Below are 21,256 nucleotides of genomic sequence, written 5' to 3'. Positions count from 1 at the left end.
CGGGCCTCCCCTAGGTCGACTCAGCCTGAAATTAGTACCTGATGTCACGTACATGCACACACATACACAAGACAAAGGTCCCCCGTGTAGCCTTAACGGACTGTTGGGGCCAGTTGCTGTGCTGTTAGCAAGCAGCACCACCGAACGAAGGCCGGTTTACGGCACATGAAGTGGGTAGGCGGCAGGCACACTCGCCCGGCCGCCTTTGTCACCCCAGCGGCGACGTTGTACACACCACGGCAGGTGCTCATTTGAGGCTGAGTCGACCTAGGGGAGGCGCAGGACCGGTATTGATGGCCGTGAGCGGGACTCGAACTCGGGTCGTCGGGTTTCCGTAGCTGCAATGCAGAGCTGCGGAGGCAGCAGCAAGGGTTGATGGATCACACACAGATGGTTGGGAACCTCGCTTCTCGTGGGCGCAGGAGGAGCCGTATCTCGGCTCGCCAAGAAAAGTCGGTGCAGGAAGAAAAACAAAAACCGTGGGCTCCACCTGTTCTATCTGTAACGGGGGGATTGAGCGTTGCCCCCTCACGCGCGCGGGTTCTCTCCGGGCGCTCCGGTTCCATCCCATGTGTACTAACACTCGTTAATTGGCTGAAAAACATCTTGATGCATAGAGGGCCGCCGAGCTTAGGCAGTTTTTGATACTGGCTGCTCCGCCTGGCTGTTGCCTTTCCCCGCTCATCTGTGAGTCCTCCTAACGCCTCTGAATCGTCGCCCCCTCTCTCTCTGTGTTTGTGTCTACGAGAGCGTGCAGATGCCACGCAACAGTGGCGGGAGTAAGGGTGGGGGTGGGAGTCCAGTGTTGCGAGTTGACATGATTCTTGTTGTTGTTGTTCGTGTTGTTGTTGTTGCTGCTGCTGCTGCAGGAATCCCTCATGCCGAGCCGACTCCGATGGTCACCACGACACAGGCGCCAAAAGGTTTGTCCACGTTGCGCGCGTCAAACTGATCGTGAGACTGCGCGCGTGTGTGCGTGCGTGTGCGTGCGTGTGAGTGCGTGTGCGTATGCGTACATGTGTGAGGTCGACTCAGCCTGAAATGAGCACCTGGTGCGGTGCGTAAAAACATCGCCACTTGGGAGACAAAGGCGGCTGGACGTGGTGCTGGCCATCCACCCCCTCGTGTGCCGTTCTGGCCTTCACAAGTGCTACTCGCTAACAGCACTTGCCCCAACAGCCTGTTAAGGCTATACGCGGGATCTTTGTCTTTGTGCGTGTCATCTCAGTCAGTCAACCCACGGCGCCTGGGTCTGCCCCGTGCCCTCCTGCCAGCGGGCGTTAGACACTTCACGTGGCATTGCGTGGCACAAACGCCGCGGTGACGTCACCGCCACTTAGTGGCGAATGGCGGCGGTTGTCGTTGTGTGTGTGTAAGTTGACTCAACTTCAAACCAGCTACCTGCTGCGCTGTGTAAATGTCGCCAATGGGGAGACAAAGGCGGCCGGCCGTGGTGCTGGCCACCCCACCCTCTCGTGCGACATGCTGGTCTCCAATAATGCTGATTAATCTTCTTGGTTCTTTCGGTAAAGTCACGTAGAAGGGAAGTGATCAAATAATAAAAAATAAAAGATAATAAAATAATTCTCACGACGTTTCGGCCACAACGCAAGCAGCCGTCCTCAGGTGAAAACCAGGTCTGTCGAGGCGACAGCGTCTGAATGAAACAGCACACGTGCTTGGAGTATATATATAAGCTGGGTTGGAAGGGGGGTTGTGGCCGAAACGTCGTGCTGATTAAGTGTGAATAACCCGACAGGTAACGTGCACTAAATGTGTGCGTTGAACTTCGTTCGCACCGTACGTAGCCAACCAACATAATATATTCCATTGGAACCTCATTTTGCCAGTAACAAAATGATAATTGGTTTTTTACCCTTTTATCTGGCGACAAAACTGACATCTTTTTTTTTACAAGGAGTCATGTTTGCATAGACCACAATACCTGCAGTCGGAATGCAAAAAAAAACACAACTCTGATAATGTATGCACTGTCCTTGAAGTTGATTGGTCCACACCCGAGACAGCTTTTTTTAGAGCCAATCAATTTCAAGGACAGTGCATACATTATCAGAGTTATGTTTTTTTTTGCATTCCGACTGCAGGTATTGTGGTCAATGCAAACATGACTCCTTGTACAAAAGGTGTCAGTTTTGTTGCCAGAAAAAAAGCAAAAAAACAATTATCATAACATAATATATTGTTATTCATATGGATTACATCAACACCCCTGGGTTCTGCGTACTTGGTAGGTGCACAGTGATGAAATCACCCGACCGTACTTAAGAAAAAAAACACGCAGAGCACTTCACAATGTTGGCAATCGCCTGGTGATGCTGGTTGTTATTGTAATCACCGGCGATAACGTGGTGAACTCAAGTTGTAAGTGTTCTTGTGGGTTGCTCTCCAACACAGCGGTGGTGCTGAAGTCGAAACTAATTGGGCGCCACGGTGGCGAGATGTTTACGACCTCGCCTGGTATTCAGGAGGTCGTGGGGTTGATGCCGACCCTGATGCCTACTATATATTTGAAGTTTTCGCGTCTCTCTCCCAGCTTAGAGACACACTTAAGCGGTTGTGCTTTCGCTAAGTTGTCCCCCACCTGAAGAAGGACGCTTGTGTTGCGCCCGAAACGTCGTGATTTAATTTATTTAAATTTTTTACTTAATTGACTTTACCGAAAAAACCAAAGAGTTCTAGATTTGAAGCTTTCGTGACTGCAAGGATTCATATTCTTAGGTTTTTTTGGTAAAGTCACGTAGGTAAAAAATTTAAATAATAAAAGTAAAATAAAAATAAAATAAAAATCACAACGTTTCGGAGGCAACTCACTTGATACAGCTATCGTGCTGTGACGGTTCCACCTGAAGACGGAAGCTTGTGTTGCCTCCGAAACGTCGTGATTTTTTTTTATTTTTTATTTTACTTTTATAAATTTTAATTTATTTACCTACATGACTTCACCGAAAAAACCTAAGAATATGAAACCAAAGAGTATGGATTGTTACTTCTACTACTACTACTACGTACGGTGATTATTGACCCAGCAGCAGATTGACTCAACGAGTGGTCCAGCAGTGGGTCGAACGGAATTGACCCGGCAGTGCACGGATACACAGCTGTGCTGCCGATGAAAGTATTGTCGGTGTTTGAGATGAAGACAAAGATCTCCCCCGTGCTGTTGGGAGCAAGTGCTGCTAGCGGGGGGGGGGGGGGGGGGCAGCACCACGCCCGGCCGCCTTTGTCTCTCCCAGTGGCGATGTTTTACTACGTAGCGTGGCCAGGTACTCATTTGAGGCTGAGTCGACCTTGGGGAGGAAGCCCCGGACCCGGTTCGGATATAATCGTCACTCATAGGCAGAGTTTGACTTTTACATTTCAGGGGTGGGAGTTCGCTTTGAACCTCATATGAGGAATCGTGGGCGCACATAATTATTTTGTTTATTTTAAAATCTTAATTGTAAACTGCTGAAGACGAATTAATAAAGGTGCCCAGTTTGCGAGGGAGGGGAGGGGCATTGCCCCCCATGCCCCTCCCAAACTCCGCCCACGTCGTCATTGGTGCCGGTGGCCGTGAGCGGGAATCGAACCGGGACCTCCGCCGGGTTCGCAGCGCAGCGACGCTGAGGAGTTGAAGTCACGGCCACCACCACCAACCCACCAACCCACCAACCCACCAACACACTCACCAACCCACCCACCCACCCCCACCAACCCCACCAACCCACCCACCAACTCACCCACCAACCAACCTCCCACCATCCCACCCACCAACCCACCAACCAACCCACCCACCACCCCCACCAACCCACCCACCAACCCACCCACCCCCACCAACCCACCTACCCCCCACCAACCCACCTACCAACCCACCCACCAACCCACCAACCCACCTACCCCCCACCAACCCACCTACCAACCCACCCACCAACCAACCAACCCACCCACCCACCCAACCCTACCAACCCACCACCCCCACCAACCCACCCACCCACCCACCCTCTACCAACCCACCCACCCCCACCAACCCACCCCCACCAACCACCCACCACCAACCCACCAACCCACCCCCACCAACCACCACCCACCCACCCCCACCAACCCACACACCCCCACCAACCCAACCACCACCCCACCACCCACCCACCAACCCACTCACCCCCCACCACCACCCACCCACCTCCCATCAACCCACACCCCCCACCAACCCACACACCCCCCACCACCAACCCACCCACCTCCCACCAACCCACCCACCTCCCACCAACCCACCCACCACCAACCCACCCACCCCACCAACCCACCCACCCTCACAAACCAAACTAAATGAGCTTTAGCCGGGCGTGCGCGTGCGCGAGACTAAGACGACGAAGAAGACGACGGAGTGAGAAAGTAAATAAATAAACGAAGCCAAACAACAAACGGGGGCGAAGTGAGATAGATAAATAATGAAATATCCCCCTGCGTACACAAATAAAGACTGAGCGAGCGAGCGGGCCAATGAATGAACGAACGAGAGAGAAAGGCGGAGAGCGAGGAGAGGGAGCGAGATGCAGAAGAAGGTTTCTACAAAAAAAGTGTGGGGGGTGGGGGGTGGGGGGATGGAGCGCTCCCAGAGGCCGCGACAGCAGACAGAGGCCACTTTGTGTTCGGATAGAATCGTGATGGACCCTGCCTGCCTGCCTGCTCCTCCTCCCTCCCCGCGCCCTTTGTGTGGAGGTGACGACGCGTGAATCGAGAGGGGCTACGGACGGGAATGGGGTGGGTGGTGGTGGTGGTGAAGGGAGCGACGGCGGGGGGGGGGGGGGGCGGGAGTAGGGGGAGGGAGAAGTAGTGGGGGGTGGTAAAGTCGGGGGGGTGGAGGGGGTCCCCACGTCGCCTTCTCTGGGTTCGTGTGTCCCCACCGCCGCCGATTCGTGAACTGCCTCGGCTTGCTGCGGAGTGCTCGTGAGGACGCCGCTGACGCAGTGGAGGAACTTGCGGGCTTATTGCCTCGGGGGCGGGGGGAGGGGGGGGCGGTGGCGCAGTGGTGAGCGCGCTGCGCTACGCACCCGGCGGGCCGAGTTCGATTACCGCTCGCGCCCATTAACACCGGTGACGATGATCTGAACCACAGGTCGACTCAGCCTCAATGGAGTGTCGGTGTGTAAACATCGCCACTGACCATTGACTGCTTTCTCAGTCAATGGTTAACCGGTTCTGGGCCTCCCCTAGGTCGACTCAGCCTCCAATGAGGCCGGTGTTGATTTGAGGTGCGGCTACTTAACAGCACCGGGGAGACAAAGGCGGCCGGGCGTGAGATGTTGACAACACCACCCCTCGTGTTCCGTGACGTCCTTCATCGGTGCCACTCGCGAACGGCGCTCGGCACCGAACATTCTGTTGAAATCAAATCCCAGACAATCAGGGCTCGAGTCGATAACATCGGCGGCGAGTCGTATTGCTCTCCCCCTAGATCGGCTCAGCCATAAAACTGCTGCGGTGTGCAAACACAAGGCGTGCCAGCCGACGTCCTTGACACCAGTTCCTACCGTGGAGGTTGGTCTGACCACTGAGCCATTGGCTCGTTATCGGTAAGATAAGCGCGCCACACTTCACTGCAGTTTTAGTACCTAGAAACCCCTTTCTCCCCCCACCCCAATTGCAAGGGTGAGGTGCAGGGAGTGGCTCGCACTGCTGCTCAATACAACATCTCAGCGAATAGCAATCGGTTGCAAAAGCAACTGCTTTGCGAGAAGAATTGTTAGTTTTTTTATCTCTCTCTCTCGACAAACAGCGCACAAGCACCGTGAACGAAGCTGAAAACGTTTCAATCTTGATTTGAAGCTTTCGTGACTGCAGGAATCCATAACTCTTTGGTTTCTTTCGGTAAAGTCACGTGGGTATAAAAAATTATAATAGCAGCAGTCCTCCTGCTGCTGTGTTTGTTTCACACCTGATGACGGCTGCTTGTGTTGCGATCGAAACGTCGTGATCTATTATTTTTTTATACCCACGTGACTTTACCGAAATAATCATAGGGTATGAAAACGTTTCATTTCATTTGACCGGGTAAGGCCCCAATGTGAACCGTTGTAGCTCTTTTTCAGAAGCAAATGACAGCTCAATGAAGTGGGCTTCTCGTGGGGGGGGAAGATTGCCAGCAGCCAAAAACTCTAAACGCCGTGATGTTCATTCTAATGTGGAAAAGAGAGAAAAAAAACCGGAGGACATGGAGAGAGAGAGAGAGTAGCCTTTACCAGACTGTTGGGAACAAGTGCTGTTAGCGAGCAATAACCTATGAAGGCCGGTACGGCATGCGAGGGGGTGGGTTGGGAGGAACACACACACACAGAGACACGCAGAGACACGCACAGTCGTACACACACACAGACAAAGATTCCCCCGTCCAGCCTTAACAGACTGTAGGGGCAAGTGCTGTTAGCGAGCACCTATGAAGGCCGGAACGGTACACGAGGGGGTGGGTGGCCAGCACCACGCCCGACCGCCTTTGTCTCCCTAGTGGCAATGTTTACACACCGCACCAGATACTCATTTAAGGCTGAGTCGACCTAGGGGAGGCCTGGGACCGGTTCAGATAATCGTCAATGGTGTTGGCCGTGAGCGGGAATCGAACCCGGGTCGCCAGGTTCATAGCGCAGCGCGCTAACCGCTACACCACCGCTCCCCACACACACACACTACACCACCTACACACAAAGACAAAGATCCGCCGTATAGCCTTAACAGACTGTAGGGGCAAGTGCTGTTAGCGAGCACTTATGAAGGCCGGAACGGTACACGAACGAGGGGGTGCGTGGCCAGCACCACGCTCGACCGCCTTTGTCTCCCTGGTGGCGATGTTTACACACCGCACCAGGTTACTCATTTGAGGCTGAGTCGACCTAGGGGAGGCCCGGGACCGGTTCAGATAATTGTCACTGGGTGTTGTCCGTGAGCGGGAATCGAACCCGGGTCGCCAGGTTCATAGCGCAGCGCGCTAACCGCTACACCACCGCTCCCCACACACACGGACACACACACGGACACACACACACACGCGCGCACGCAACCCAGCCGCATGCACGCGCCACGCACTTACCAAAGTTGCAGAGCTGTGGACGCGCGTTTGGCCACCCGTCCAGGAATTTCACGATTCTCGGCCGACGCTTCGTCGCACGTTCCAATGCGTGCGATTAGAAGAAAAATTAACCCGTAAAAACAAAGTTTTTCACTATAAATCCTTCATATGCGTGGCATCGGGGCGGCTAGAGTCCTCTCGTCCTCTGGCTTGAGATGGCTGCCACCTATGGGTCAGATGATTGTCTGGCAGCATTAAACAATTGGTAATTAAATATTACAATTTTACCCTAATCAGTGTAAATTTTTGGAAATGTTTTTTCACGAAAATGCATTGTCAAGCAACAACGAGTTTGTGTGCAAAATGTCAGCTCGATTGGATCACGGGAAGTGGGTTAAAAAACGACCGAAAGATTTGCACGGTCCTAAGCAAGCAAGCAAGCGAACTTAATATAAAGGATTTAAAAAAAGAACCGAGGACTACGGGAGAGCGAGAGGAACGAAGGAGCTCGCAGCTCCGGTGAAGAAAACGCGGCTGAGCGATGAACAATCCCCCCCACGCTCGTTCGCGCACTCGCTCAGTCACCCGTTCATTCATTCATTCTCCGGGCATTAGTCTGCCACTAGGCGTTCAATGTTGACGTGTGCGGTGGTCTAGCCTAGGGCACCCCCAGTGACAGCTGTCCCTGTGTGGTACAAGTCGACTCGGCACCTGGCCTGTAAACGGGCATTAGTCTGCTAGTCGGCAGCAATTAATTACTGCTCCTGCTGCTGCTACTGATGCTGCTGCTGCTGCTCCTGTTGCTGCTGCTGCTACTGCTGCTGCTCCTGATGCTGCTGCTCCTGTTGCTGATGCTGCTGCTCCTGCTGCTGCTGCTGCTCCTACTGCTGCTGCTCCTGTTGCTGCTGCTGCTCCTGCTGTTGCTGCTGCTCCTGTTGCTGCTGCTGCTCCTGCTGCTGCTGCTGCTGCTACTGCTCCTGCTGCTGCTCTTGATGTTGCTGCTGCTCCTGCTCCTGCTGCTGCTCCTGCTGCTGCTCCTGATGCTGCTGCTGCTCCTGCTGTTGCTGCTCCTGATGTTGCTGATCCTGCTGCTGCTCCTGCTGCTGCTCCTGCTGCTGCTCCTGCTGCTGCTCCTGCTGCTGCTGCTCTTGCTGCTGCTCCTGATGTTGCTCCTCCTGCTGCTGCTGCTCCTGCTGCTGCTCCTGATGCTGCTGCTGCTCCTGATGCTGCTGCTGCTCCTGCTGCTGCTCCTGTTGCTGCTGCTCCTGCTGACTGCTGCTGACTGCTGCTGACTGCTGCGTGTAATCCCAATTGGAGCCTGACTCCCGCCGCCGGCACGCAGCGGGCCTACTGCTGCTGGTGACGTCAGGGGGAATCTTGAACGGCCACTGTGACGCAGGCGGCGCGTGGCGTTTGCCGTGGTCGTCACGGCAAGCGGCGGTGACCGGGGGGGGGGGGGGGGGGGGGCGGCTGGAATATCGAACGGCGAAGCTTCGCATCGGCGAAACGACGCCGCGCCCGCCGCTCTGCTTTGCCCCGACAGCCAAGTGCCGGTCGGCTTGCCTACCGCTCAACCTGTAACTACCTACTCTTAGGTTGTTTCGGTAAAGTCACGTAGGTAAAAAATAAATTAAAAGTTAATAATGGAAATAACATAAAATAATAAATCACGACGTTTCGGAGGCAACACAAGTCTCCGTCATCAGGTGGGACCGTCACAGCTAAAATTACTACGGTCCCACCTGATGAGGGAGACTTGTTGCCTCCGAAACGTCGTGATTATTTTATTTCATTTCCATTATTAACTTTTAATTTTATTTTTTATCTACGTGACTTTACCGAAAAAACCTAAGAGTATGAATCCTTGCAGTCACGAAAGCTTCAAATCTAGAATGTAACTACCTAAACTACCAAACAATTACTAAAGTAAACTAGACTTTTTTCTCAATTCGACCAGGTGTAAGGCCCCTCTGAGCTACGCAGCTGTTTTACAGAAGCGAGCTTGACTATCAAACATGCTAACTCGACGAAGTGGGCTTACCACGTGGCAATGTGGAGCAGCCAAATGCTCGAAACGCGTGGCCGTCCATTCTAAGGGCGAAAATAAATCCGAAAGAGGAGAATCAACGTGGAGGGGAAAAACCGGAAGACGCGGAGAAAAATCGACGCGACCACGGGAAGAGAGACGCGCAAACTCCAAATATACAGCAGCAGCAGGCGTCAGGGTCGAGATCGAACCCACGACCTCCTGTATACCAGGCGACGAAGTCAACATCTCCTAGCCACCGTGATGATGATTGAGAGAGAGACGCGCAAACTCCAAATATACAGCAGCAGGCGTCAGGGTCGAGATGGAACCCACGACCTCCTGTATACCAGGCGAGGTAGTTAACATCTCCTAGTCACCGTGATGATTATGAGAGAGAGACGCAAACTCCAAATATACAGCAGCAGGCGTCAGGGTCGGGATCGAACCCTACGACCTCCTGTATACCAGGCGAGGTAGTTAACATCTCCTAGCCACCGTGTTCGGAAGAACACGCGACAGAAGCTGTGCGCGCGTGTGGTTTTTCTTCCTTGTTTAAAGGTCACGGTTATCTTTAAACAGGGTCCGCACACTGTTTACCATTGACGAAAGGGTCACGTGCTTGTTCGTTGTTGTTCATGAGAGTTGTCTGTCCATAAGACGTTCAGACCGTAGACAAATAGGCCGTGTAAGTCACGTAGCGTGCCGGCCAAATCTGTCCGGAAATGACCTTTTATTCATAGACGCTGACTGCCCCCCGCGGCTGTGAAAGGGTGTATACCCCTGCACCTCCGATTAGCACGGGTGGCTACGTACGGTGCGAAAGAAGTTCACCACGCGTGCATACAACGCCGAGATTTCCAGCAAAGCCTCAACGAACGCCTGTTCGGGATGATCGATCCTGCTTGCAAATGTGTGGGAAATTTTTGTTTAGTAATAGGTTTTTACCCTTTCAACTGGTACAAAAACTGACACCTTTATACAAGGCATCATGTTTGCAATAACCACAACACAAGCAGTCAAAATGCAAACAAAAAGAAAACAACGCTGATGATGATAATGATATGCACTGTCCTTGAAGTTGATTGGTCCACACCCGAGACAGCTTTTCTTAGAGCCTAGTCTCTATTGGTGTTGGACCAGATGACGCCAAAAGGCGTACTAAGTTTTGGTTTTTTAATTCTCAATCATCACGATCATTAGCAGCAGCAGCAGCATCATCGTCATCAGCGTCATCATCAGCAGCAGCAGCAGCAACAGGAGCAGAATAGCAGTAGCAAAAAACAAAATTACGTGTTGCGTAAAATCAACCGGGCAGGTCGCGAGGGGTAAACATGCGGGTGACTGTCCACCTCTTGCAAGACGTCTTGGGCGCGCGCGTGGAAGAGGCAATTCAATTCCATGAGCCCCGACCAGCGGACGCCCTATCAAGCTCGCAAGTGCCCATCATGGAGTAGTCACTTTCAGGGCTGCACCTTTAACAGTTTTATGAATTACAGGGGGGGGGGGAGGGGGTTGGAGGTGGGGGGCAGAAATCAGGCGAGAGAGGCCACGTAGCGTGCGGAGAGGCGTGAGCGGACCTCTGAAAGGGGGGCGATTGGCTCAATTAGTGATCTGTCAGCGTCTGCAAATAATTAGACTTTGGGTTGATGTCAGGTTTTGTTTTGTGGGAGGGAGGGAGCAGTGTGGGGGTGGGGGAGAAGGGGGGGGTGTGCATGGGGGTAGGCTGGAGCGGCGTTGCTGCGAGGCAGCAGAGGTACCCGAGTCCACGGTTCGTTGTTGGTGCTTTCTGTGGCCGGACATTGTGTCCCGGATAAAATGTGTCCCATTGTCCACGTGGAGCGATCGTCATCCCACCCCCCACCTCCCCCACCCCCCACCACCCTCACCAACTCCCCCCCACCAACTCCCCACCACCACCACGTCCTCCCAGCTCTCTCTCGCTCTTTGCCTACTCCTCCTCCGCGCCCGTCCGTACAACTGCCGCCACACACGCACAGACGATGTGTTTATATGTGTGTGAACTGTATGTAGATTGAGGGACGAGGAATGGAGAGGGAGGGGAGGGGAGGGAGGGGAGGTGGGTGGGTGGGTGGGAGATGAGCGACGCTCTCCCGGCATCGGACGGACGGACAGAGGAAGAGGGGAGGAGGAGTAGGAGGGGAGGAGGAGGAGGGGGCTGTAAAAAAAAGGCAGAGGAAGACGGCGCGTGATTTATAGGCAGCGGCCGCTATTCAGCCGACAGCAAAAAGCTGAAGGGAACCCTTTGTGCGTAGTGTGTGGGGTGTGTGCCATTGTGAGGGTGCGACACAGCCACACACACACACACGCGCGCACGTGTGTGTGTGTGTGGCTGTGTGTGTGTGTGGTATGTCATTGTAAAGGTTGCACATAGACAAAGATTCCCCCCCCCCCAGCCCGTATAGCCTGAACCAACTTTTGTGGCAAGTGCTGTTAGCGAGCCCCTTCCGAAGGGCCGGCGTGGGTGGCCCGCCCGGCCGCCTTTGTCTCCCTCGTGGCGGCCATGTGTACGCAGCAGCGCGCTCAGTCCGCGTGTCTTCCCGTGTGTGTCCCTTAGACTGTGACGTCTACTGCAAGCCATCGAAGGGCAAAGTGAAGATCACGCTGCAGAAATACTGCAAGAAGGACTACGGTGAGCGCCGGCGTCACTGGTGCAACTGGTGCAACTGGTGCAACTGGTGCAACTGGTGCAACTGGTGCAACTGGTGCAACTGGTGCAACTGGTGCAACTGGTGCAACTGGTGCAACTGGTGCAACTGGTGCAACTGGTGCAACTGGTGCAACTGCACCGATGCCGGCAGTGATAATCGTCGAGGCGGTCCCCTGTCCAATTTTCTCTGCCACCAGATTCCCCCACTCCTCACAACCCCGCCCCCCCGCCCCTTCGGGCCCCGGTGCAGTTGCACCGCCTGCGCGCTCGGCAGCTTTGCCCCCCCCCCCCCACCCCCTCACTCCCCGCCCCCACGGGGTGGTACCGTTGGTAGCAATTTGGCAGATTTGGAACACGCGTGGCCGACTCTGTTTGCGCATTGCATCGCAGGATCTTTAAGCGAGTGGATGGGTGAGTGGGTGAGTGGGTGGGTGAGTGGGTGGGTGAGTGGGTGGGTGAGTGGGTGGGTGAGTGGGTGAGTGGTTGAATGGGTGGGTGAGTGGGTGGGTGACCTGCAGTGTGGTGGTTGAACACCTGCCGTTTGGATGAATGGGTGGATGAGTGTGGATGAGTGGGTGGGTGAGTGAGTAAGTGTGTGAGTGAGTGGGTGGGTGAGAAGGTGGGTGAGTGGGTCGGTAGGTGAGTGGGTGGGTGGGTCAGTGTGTGGGTGAGTGGGTGAGTGGGTGGGTGAGTGGGTGGGTGAGTGGGTGGGTGAGTACGTGGGTGAGTGAGTGGGTGGGTGACCTGCAGTGTGGTGGTGGTTGCACACAGCGTGGATGAGACGACACGGTGAGTCTGGATTTCTGAATGAACGTGCGACCCTCACGGGCACTGCAACCACAGCAGTCGCGCGAGAAGAGTGACAAGCGGGTGACTGCCCACCCGTGCGTCAGCGACTCGTGTAGCCCACGTCACCGGCGTCTGGCGCCCGGCTTCGAACTCGGCAGCCTCTGACGAGCCACCTCCACCACGACGATTCTAACGCCCCCCCCCTGCACCCCCCCCCCTGCACCCCCCCCCCTGCACCCTCCCCCTGCCACCCCCCCCCCCCCCCCCCACCTGCGCAGCGCTTCACCTCCACCTGGTGAGCCGCTCGGCGGTGCGCGAGTGGACGCGCTTCACCGCCGAGATCCGCTCCGTCTTCAAGTGGGGCGGGGGGCCTTCGGGCGTGGGGCCCCCCGCGGCCGCCCCCCCGGCGCCGCCCCAACCGGCCCCCCACGACGCGGCGACGTTGCGGCTTCGTGGCGGCAACGGCGGCGGGAACGGCGGCGGCAACGGCAACAACCGGCGGCGCGCGCGCGGCAAGAAACAGGGCAAGCGGCGTCACCAGCAGCAGCAGCAACAGCAGCAGCAACAGCAGCAGCAGCAGCAGCAGCATCCGCAGCAGTGGCTGTGGGTCCGCAGCAGGGACCTGGCGTGCCGCTGCCAGAAGCTGCGAGTGGGCCGCTCCTACCTGCTGCTGCTCAGTACCTCGTCACCGGCGGGGGGGGGCTCGGGCCCCCCTGCCGAGGCTCCCTCGCAGGGGTCTTCGCAGGGTCCCCTTCGCACCCAGCAGCAGCAGCAGCAGGGCCCGCTGGTGGCCGACCGCGCCAGCGTGATTGTGCAGTGGCGCGACGCGTGGGCACGCCGCCTCCGCCGCTTCCACCGCAGGGAGAAGAGCGGCAAGTGCGGAGTGCCCTGAGTCCCGGTGCCGCGGGGGGCGGGCGGGCGGGTGGGGGAGCGGGGGGCGGGGGGCGCGGAGGGCGAATTAGTCGAGTCCTAGACTCTGGGTGGTTCACCGCTAGACGCTGGGTGACTCGGTGATAGGCTAAGTCAGGTCTAGACTCTGGGTGGTGGGTGACTCGGTGATAGGCTAAGTCCAGGTCTAGGCTCTGGGTGGTTTACCGCTAGGCGCTGGGTGACTCAGTGATAAGCTAAGTCAGGTCTAGACTCTGGGTGGCTCACCGCTAGGCGCTGGGTGACTCAGTGATAAGCTAAGTCAGGTCTAGACTCTGGGTGTTTCACCACTAGGCGCTGGGTGACTCAGTGATAAGCTAAGTCAGGTCTAGACTCTGGGTGTTTCACCGCTAGGCGCTGGGTGACTCAGTGATAAGCTAAGTCAGGTCTAGACTCTGGGTGGTGGGTGACTCAGTGATAAGCTAAGTCAGGTCTAGACTCTGGGTGGCTCACCGCTAGGCGCTGGGTGACTCAGTGATAAGCTAAGTCAGGTCTAGACTCTGGGTGTTTCACCACTAGGCGCTGGGTGACTCAGTGATAAGCTAAGTCAGGTCTAGACTCTGGGTGTTTCACCGCTAGGCGGTGGGTGACTCAGTGATAAGCTAAGTCAGGTCTAGACTCTGGGTGGTGGGTGACTCAGTGATAAGCTAAGTCAGGTCTAGACTCTGGGTGGCTCACCGCTAGGCGCTGGGTGACTCAGTGATAAGCTAAGTCAGGTCTAGACTCTGGGTGGTGGGTGACTCAGTGATAAGCTAAGTCAGGTCTAGACTCTGGGTGGTGGGTGACTCAGTGATAAGCAAAGTCCAGGTCTAGACTCTGGGTGGTGGGTGACTCAGTGATACGCTAAGTCAGGTCTAGACTCTGGGTGGTTTACCGCTAGGTGCTGGGTGACTCAGTGATAAGCTAAGTCAGGTCTAGACTCTGGGTGGTTTACCGCTCGGCGCTGGGTGACTCAGTGATAAGCTAAGTCCAGGTCTAGACTCTGGGTGGTGGGTGACTCAGTGATAAGCTAAGTCAGGTCTAGACTCGGGGTGGTTTACCGCTAGGAGCTGGGTGACTCAGTGATAGGCTAAGTCCAGGTCTAGACTCTGGGTGCTGGGTGACTCAGTGATAAGCTAAGTCAGGTCTTGACTCTGGGTGGTGGGTGACTCAGTGATAAGCTAAGTCAGGTCTAGACTCTGGGTGGTGGGTGACTCAGTGATGAGCTAAGTCAGGTCTAGACTCTGGGTGGTTCACCGCTAGGCGCTGGGTGACTCAGTGATCCTTACCTGGTAAAAAATGAGTTTAGTCGTTTAGTTTAGAAAGACGCGAACACACCTTTTTTTTCCACTGCCTACATCCGAGCCAGCACGGTTCCCTTACGGCACGGGGTGGGGTTTTGTTGTCGTTGCTCCACTGGGGGTGTTAGCCGTGCCGGAACCGGAACCGAACCGTGATACGCCGCCGGCCTCAGATTTCATCTGGCTGCCGCCTGATGATGCCCGGTGTCATCACTGGCGAAACGTGCAGGACATTACTAGACATTGGGTGAATTAACGCTAGGCGTGGGGTGAGTTAGTGCTAGACATTGGGTGACTTAACACTCGGCGTGGGGTGAGTTAGTGCTAGACATTTGGCATGGCGTTACAGTGCTGAGCATGGGGTGGGATAGCGTTGGCAATGTTTTTATTTAGGTTTTAGGGTCAGGTCAACCACTGTGTGTGTGTGTGGGTCTGGTCCCACTGTGTGTGTGTGTGTGTGGGTTTGTCCCACTGTGTGTGTGTGTGTCTGTCCCAATGTGTGTGTGTGTGGGTCTATCCTACTGTGTGTGTGTGTGCGGGTCTGTCCCACTCTGTGTGTGTGTCTGTCCCACTCTCTGTGTGTGTGGGTCTGTCCCACTGTGTGTGTCTGTCCCACTGTGTGTGTGTGTGTCTGTCCCACTGTGTGTGTCTGTCCCACTGTGTGTGTGGGTCTGTCCCACTGTGTGTGTCTGTCCCACTGTGTGTGTGTGTGTCTGTCCCACTGTGTGTGTCTGTCCCACTGTGTGTGTGTGTGTCTGTCCCACTGTGTGTGTCTGTCCCAATGTGTGTGTGTGTGGGTCTATCCTACTGTGTGTGTGTGTGCGGGTCTGTCCCACTCTGTGTGTGTGTCTGTCCCACTCTCTGTGTGTGTGGGTCTGTCCCACTGTGTGTGTCTGTCCCACTGTGTGTGTGTGTGTCTGTCCCACTGTGTGTGTCTGTCCCACTGTGTGTGTGGGTCTGTCCCACTGTGTGTGTCTGTCCCACTGTGTGTGTGTGTGTCTGTCCCACTGTGTGTGTCTGTCCCACTGTGTGTGTGTGTGTCTGTCCCACTGTGTGTGTCTGTCCCACTGTGTGTGTGTGTGTCTGTCCCACTGTGTGTGTCTGTCCCACTCTCTGTGTGTGTGGGTCTGTCCCACTGTGTGTGTCTGTCCCACTGTGTGTGTCTGTCCCACTGTGTGTGTCTGTCCCACTGTGTGTGTCTGTCCCACTGTGTGTGTCTGTCCCACTGTGTGTGTCTGTCCCACTCTGTGTGTGTGTCTGTCCCACTCTCTGTGTGTGTGGGTCTGTCCCACTGTGTGTGTCTGTCCCACTCTGTGTGTGTGTCTGTCCCACTCTCTGTGTGTGTGGGTCTGTCCCACTGTGTGTGTCTGTCCCACTGTGTGTGTGTGTGTCTGTCCCACTGTGTGTGTGTGTGTCTGTCCCACTGTGTGTGTGTGTGTCTGTCCCACTGTGTGTGTCTGTCCCACTGTGTGTGTGTGTGTCTGTCCCACTGTGTGTGTCTGTCCCACTGTGTGTGTGGGTCTGTCCCACTGTGTGTGTCTGTCCCACTGTGTGTGTGGGTCTGTCCCACTGTGTGTGTCTGTCCCACTCTGTGTGTGTGTCTGTCCCACTCTCTGTGTGTGTGGGTCTGTCCCACTGTGTGTGTCTGTCCCACTGTGTGTGTGTGTGTCTGTCCCACTGTGTGTGTGGGTGTCTGTCCCACTGTGTGTGTCTGTCCCACTGTGTGTGTGTGTGTCTGTCCCACTGTGTGTGTCTGTCCCACTCTCTGTGTGTGTGGGTCTGTCCCACTGTGTGTGTCTGTCCCACTGTGTGTGTCTGTCCCACTGTGTGTGTCTGTCCCACTGTGTGTGTCTGTCCCACTGTGTGTGTGTGTCTGTCCCACTGTGTGTGTCTGTCCCACTGTGTGTGTGTGTGTCTGTCCCACTGTGTGTGTCTGTCCCACTGTGTGTGTGTGTGTCTGTCCCACTGTGTGTCTGTCCCACTGTGTGTGTGGGTCTGTCCCACTGTGTGTCTGTCCCACTGTGTGTGTGGGTCTGTCCCACTGTGTGTCTGTCCCACTGTGTGTGTCTGTCCCACTGTGTGTCTGTCCCACTGTGTGTGTGGGTCTGTCCCACTGTGTGTCTGTCCCACTGTGTGTGTGGGTCTGTCCCACTGTGTGTCTGTCCCACTGTGTGTGTGTGGGTCTGTCCCGTGACAAGCGAACCTTCACGACACTTCACGTGGCCCTCTCGAAGTGCACCTAGCCTGGCACAAGCGCCGTGGTGACGCCACTGCCACTCAGTGGTGAACTCCGTCTGTTGTGGAAAGAGGGCAGTTAGAATGTCACGTGCAAGCGAAATTCAACGTGTTGTACTGTATTTGTATGCTACTACGTCCATGCTCCCCGCTACCACCAACCCGCGCTGACCATTGCGATGAGGTGTGGTCAAATAACCCCCCAAGGTCACCTGCAGTCCGTGGAGATAGGCCGTCATCCAGCAGTGGTGTTGACAAAAGGTTTGCGCGCACGTGGATTGTACAAACCTTGCTTCATCTTGGTTGTCAAACACAGTGGGGGTCTCTCTCCCTCTCTGCTTAGCAGCTGGGATTACAATAATTAGACCGTATTCTGGATTATAACCCCCACCACCACTCCCTCCACCGCGTATTTTAAAATGTGAAAGTCGAGGGCGCAGTGGTTCGTATAATTGCGGAGAATACGGTGAACGTTCGCGAAACAAAATTACCGAGCCAAGACGGCACACGACGACGTCTCATTAACTCAAAGCACTGATTAGACTAATGGACGAGTTGAGGTCTTAATTGCATTGCACATCAATTAGCGGCAATCAGCCATCGGGTTTGATAATATAATTAAACAAGCACAAAACTGCTATTGGAGGTAATGAATGCGGTATCGGTGCGCTGAGTCACTGGAGCATTCTGTGGATGAACGAGTGAATGGAAATCAGTCGGTCACGTCTCAGAAGCCGAGCGGGGATGAGCTTGGACATTTCTTGGATGGGGTAACGATATCAACAACAACAGCAACCACCCCCACCGCCACCACGGAGGCATGCCAGGTCGTGATATGTGGCTAAGGATCTGTGGTGCGTTGCGGAAAATTCACGGGGCGAATAGAGATGGGGGTGGTGGGGGAGTTGTTTGATAATTATTTTTTTCAACCCCTTTTAAATATTATATTTGGTATAAAACTAACTCTGGGTCGCTTCTGTCCGTGTGTGTGTTTGTACGTGTGTATTTGTACGTGTGTGTGTTTGTGGGTGTGTTTGCACGTGTGCGTGTGTTTGCACGTGTGTGTTTGTACGTGTGTGTGTTTGTACGTGTGTGTTTGTACGTGTGTATTTGTACGTGTATGTGTGTGTATTTGTACGTGTGCGTGTGTCTGTACGTGTGCACAGAGGAGCGACGCTCACAACAATGAGCGGAGCGCCGGGTGGCTAAAACACAGCAAGTAGGCACAGTAGGGGGCACAGGTGGTGCATCGGGCCAGTCATCTCAGTCAGTCCACCCATGGCACCTAGGTCTGTCCCGTGACCTCCTGCCAGCGGGCGGTCGACACTTCACGTGGCCTTAACGTGCACATAGCCTGGCACAAGCGTCGTGATGATGTCACCGCCACTTAGTGGCGAGTGGCGGTAGTTGTTAGACGTGTGTGTGGGGGGGTGGTGCAACAGTTAGCGCGCTGCGCTACGAACCCAGCGAACCGAGTTCGATTCCCGTTCACGGCCAACACCAGTGGCGATTATCTGAACGGGTCCTGGGCCTCCCCTAGGTCGACTCAGCCTCAAATGAGTACCCGGTGCGATGCGTAAACATCGCCACTGGGGAGACAAAGGCGGCCGGGCGTGGTGTGGGCCACCCACCCCCTCGTGTGCCCTGGCGGCCTTCACAGGTGCTCGCTAACAGCACTTGCCCCCAGAGTCTGTTAAGGCTATACGGGGGATCTTTGTCTTTGCTTTTTGTACATATCACAGCTGCGGTGATTAATAAATTAGCTGTCGGGTGGTTAAGGAGTCTCACATTGCCATATGACACTCATACAAACGGGTTCGTGTTTATAATAATAATAACATAATAATAATGATCATACGACAAGGCGAGATGGATGACATTCAGCACTGGTTAGATTCCTGCTGGGCAGTGCCAGGTTGCTGCTGCTGCTGTTGTTGTTGTTGCTTTGCATCTGCTGCTATTGTCTTTTCCACTGGCACATCCGGGCCATCACGGCACGGGTGTTGTTGTTTTTTTATCTCCTTCTATTGGGGCTGTTTGCCGAGCCGAGCCGGAGACATCTCGTGCTGGCTCGGGGCCAAATCAGGGCCAGGGATGACTCGTTCAGTTGCTTCATTGAATCTGGAATATTCCGGATCACAGTTCCCAGGAAGTTATTATATATATATTTACTGCCACATCACATCCATCCACGCCACATCAAATTTGATGAACATGAGTCTGCTCATCGGTCACAGTAATATAGGAGTATTATTCATAAGAATACTAGTGTGCTCTCGTGGTAGTGCCTTAACCCAATAATTGCTACTTCAAGCACAGGCAGGCGAAAGGGCAGCGTTCCTAGAGAGGTGGGGGTTGGGTGAAATCTTGAGCAAAAAGTTACGCTCCGGTGACGATCGCTTCGCGAAGCAATGTGTGTTCTTTTTAAACATCGTGCAACTAGTGGCCGAATCACACTCGGCTTCAATAACATCATCCGATCGGATGAGCGGGGCCTAAGTTCGCTTGGACAGGACACTTGGCTGGAAAGGACGATGGACAACAACAACAACAATCAACAACAACAACAACAATAATCAACAACAACAACAACGGGGTGGCAGCCAAGGGATGGAACGCATCCCGGGAGTACGTCTCGGCGCGGAGGAGATGGAGCGATGGAATCAGCTCGTCGTGCAGCCGCTGGATGGATCGTCGTATCGCAAGCGGATCGTGCGACGTGGCGGTGATGGCGGCGGCGGCGGCAGGGGCTTGGGGTTGACCATCATCCAGCAGTAGATTGACCATGGCTGCTGATGACGATGATGATGAGTGATGAATAAGTAAAACAACTAAAAACATCTTGTGATGTTTACTGCCCCGTGAGCTTCAAAAAATAATCGATTGTAATCGACGTCAACCGATGCGCCGTTGCAATCCCTCGTTGTGAAGTCGCCTCCACACATCACCCACGAGGCGAGCGCTCGAATCGCCCCCCGAAACTGCATAACTCGATCGCCTGCAGCAGAAACATTAAAAACCCCCACGGCTTTTTGGTGACCCCCCCCCCTCCCCGAGTGAGTAGTCACCCAGCAAAGGCAAATCGCAGTTCAATTGCATCCAACCGTGTTGCGCGACTGTTCGCAAGCAGTTGCAGAGGCGCCCGCGTATGAGAGATCAATTTGCATGCAACCGGGTTGAATGCAACCGATTGCATGCAACCAGTCGCACAGAAAAGTCCACACGTAAGCTGCTCAATTGCATGCAACCGTGTTCCGCGACTGTTCGCAAGCAGTTGCAGAGGCGTCCGCGTATGAGATATTAATTCGCATGCAACCGGGCTGTATGCAACCGATTGCATGCAACCAGTCGCACAGAAACGTCCACACGTAAGCTGCTCAATTGCATTCAACCGTGTTGCGCGACTGTTCGCAAGCAGTTGCAGAGGCGCCCGCGTATGAGAGATCAATTTGCATGCAACCGGGTTGAATGCAACCGAGTGCATGCAACCAGTCGCACAGAAAAGTCCACACGTAAGCTGCTCAATTGCATGCAACCGTGTTCCGCGACTGTTCGCAAGCAGTTGCAGAGGCGTCCGCGTATGAGATATTAATTCGCATGCAACCGGGCTGTATACAACCGATTGCATGCAACCAGTCGCACAGAGTCGTCCACACGTAAGCAGTTCAATTGCGTGCAACCGTGTTGCGCGACTGATTGCTCGGCCGGGCGCGGACGCGGCTTGCGTGGATTAATCGATTGGCTATGATTGCGCTGTCCGCCACGATGTGAACGACACGATGATTAATACATCGTCGGTAGTCCGATGTGGTGTGTCGGATGTGGGAGGAAAAAAAACGAAAGTACAACAAAAATCGTTTCGGGCGGTCGCCGACTCGCCTACTCACCGGACGGACAGACGTGGCTGACATTAAGCCCTGGGCATCGTGGGAGTTAAACAAAATTTGGTATTCATCTTATTGGTTCTTTCAGTAAAGTCACGTAGAAGGGAAATAATAAAATAATAAAAATAAAACATTATAAAATATAATAAAAATAAAACATAATAAAAGAAATGTATTATTTCCCTTCTACGTGACTTTACCGAAAGAACCAAGAAGACGAATCCCTGCAGTCACGAAAGCTTTAAATCGAAAATTTGATATTTTTAAAGTTCGTGATCAATAGGGATCAGGACAATGGCCAGCCCCCAGTTTCATCCCAGGCGTGTCACGGGCGCCGATTTGTGGCTTCCCCGCAGCGGTTTTGTCCCGGACTCGCTTCAGTCA

The 21,256-nt window shown here is 54.4% G+C and overlaps 1 long non-coding RNA gene across 1 annotated transcript; it reads left to right on the top strand.

Moving 5' to 3' along the window:
* Positions 1-869: 869 nt before the first annotated feature.
* On the top strand, positions 870-12,912 carry LOC133346620 (uncharacterized). Its single transcript, XR_009755581.1, has 3 exons — positions 870-923; positions 11,665-11,739; positions 12,825-12,912. It is a non-coding gene; the product is annotated as an uncharacterized LOC133346620 (long non-coding RNA).
* Positions 12,913-21,256: the final 8,344 nt, after the last annotated feature.

Source organism: Lethenteron reissneri, chromosome 3, assembly GCF_015708825.2.
Source record: "Lethenteron reissneri isolate LAM-NWPU_2019-01 chromosome 3, ASM1570882v1, whole genome shotgun sequence".
In the NCBI taxonomy this organism is placed as follows: Eukaryota; Metazoa; Chordata; class Hyperoartia; order Petromyzontiformes; family Petromyzontidae; genus Lethenteron; species Lethenteron reissneri.
This window is presented reverse-complemented; position numbering and strand designations above follow the sequence as displayed.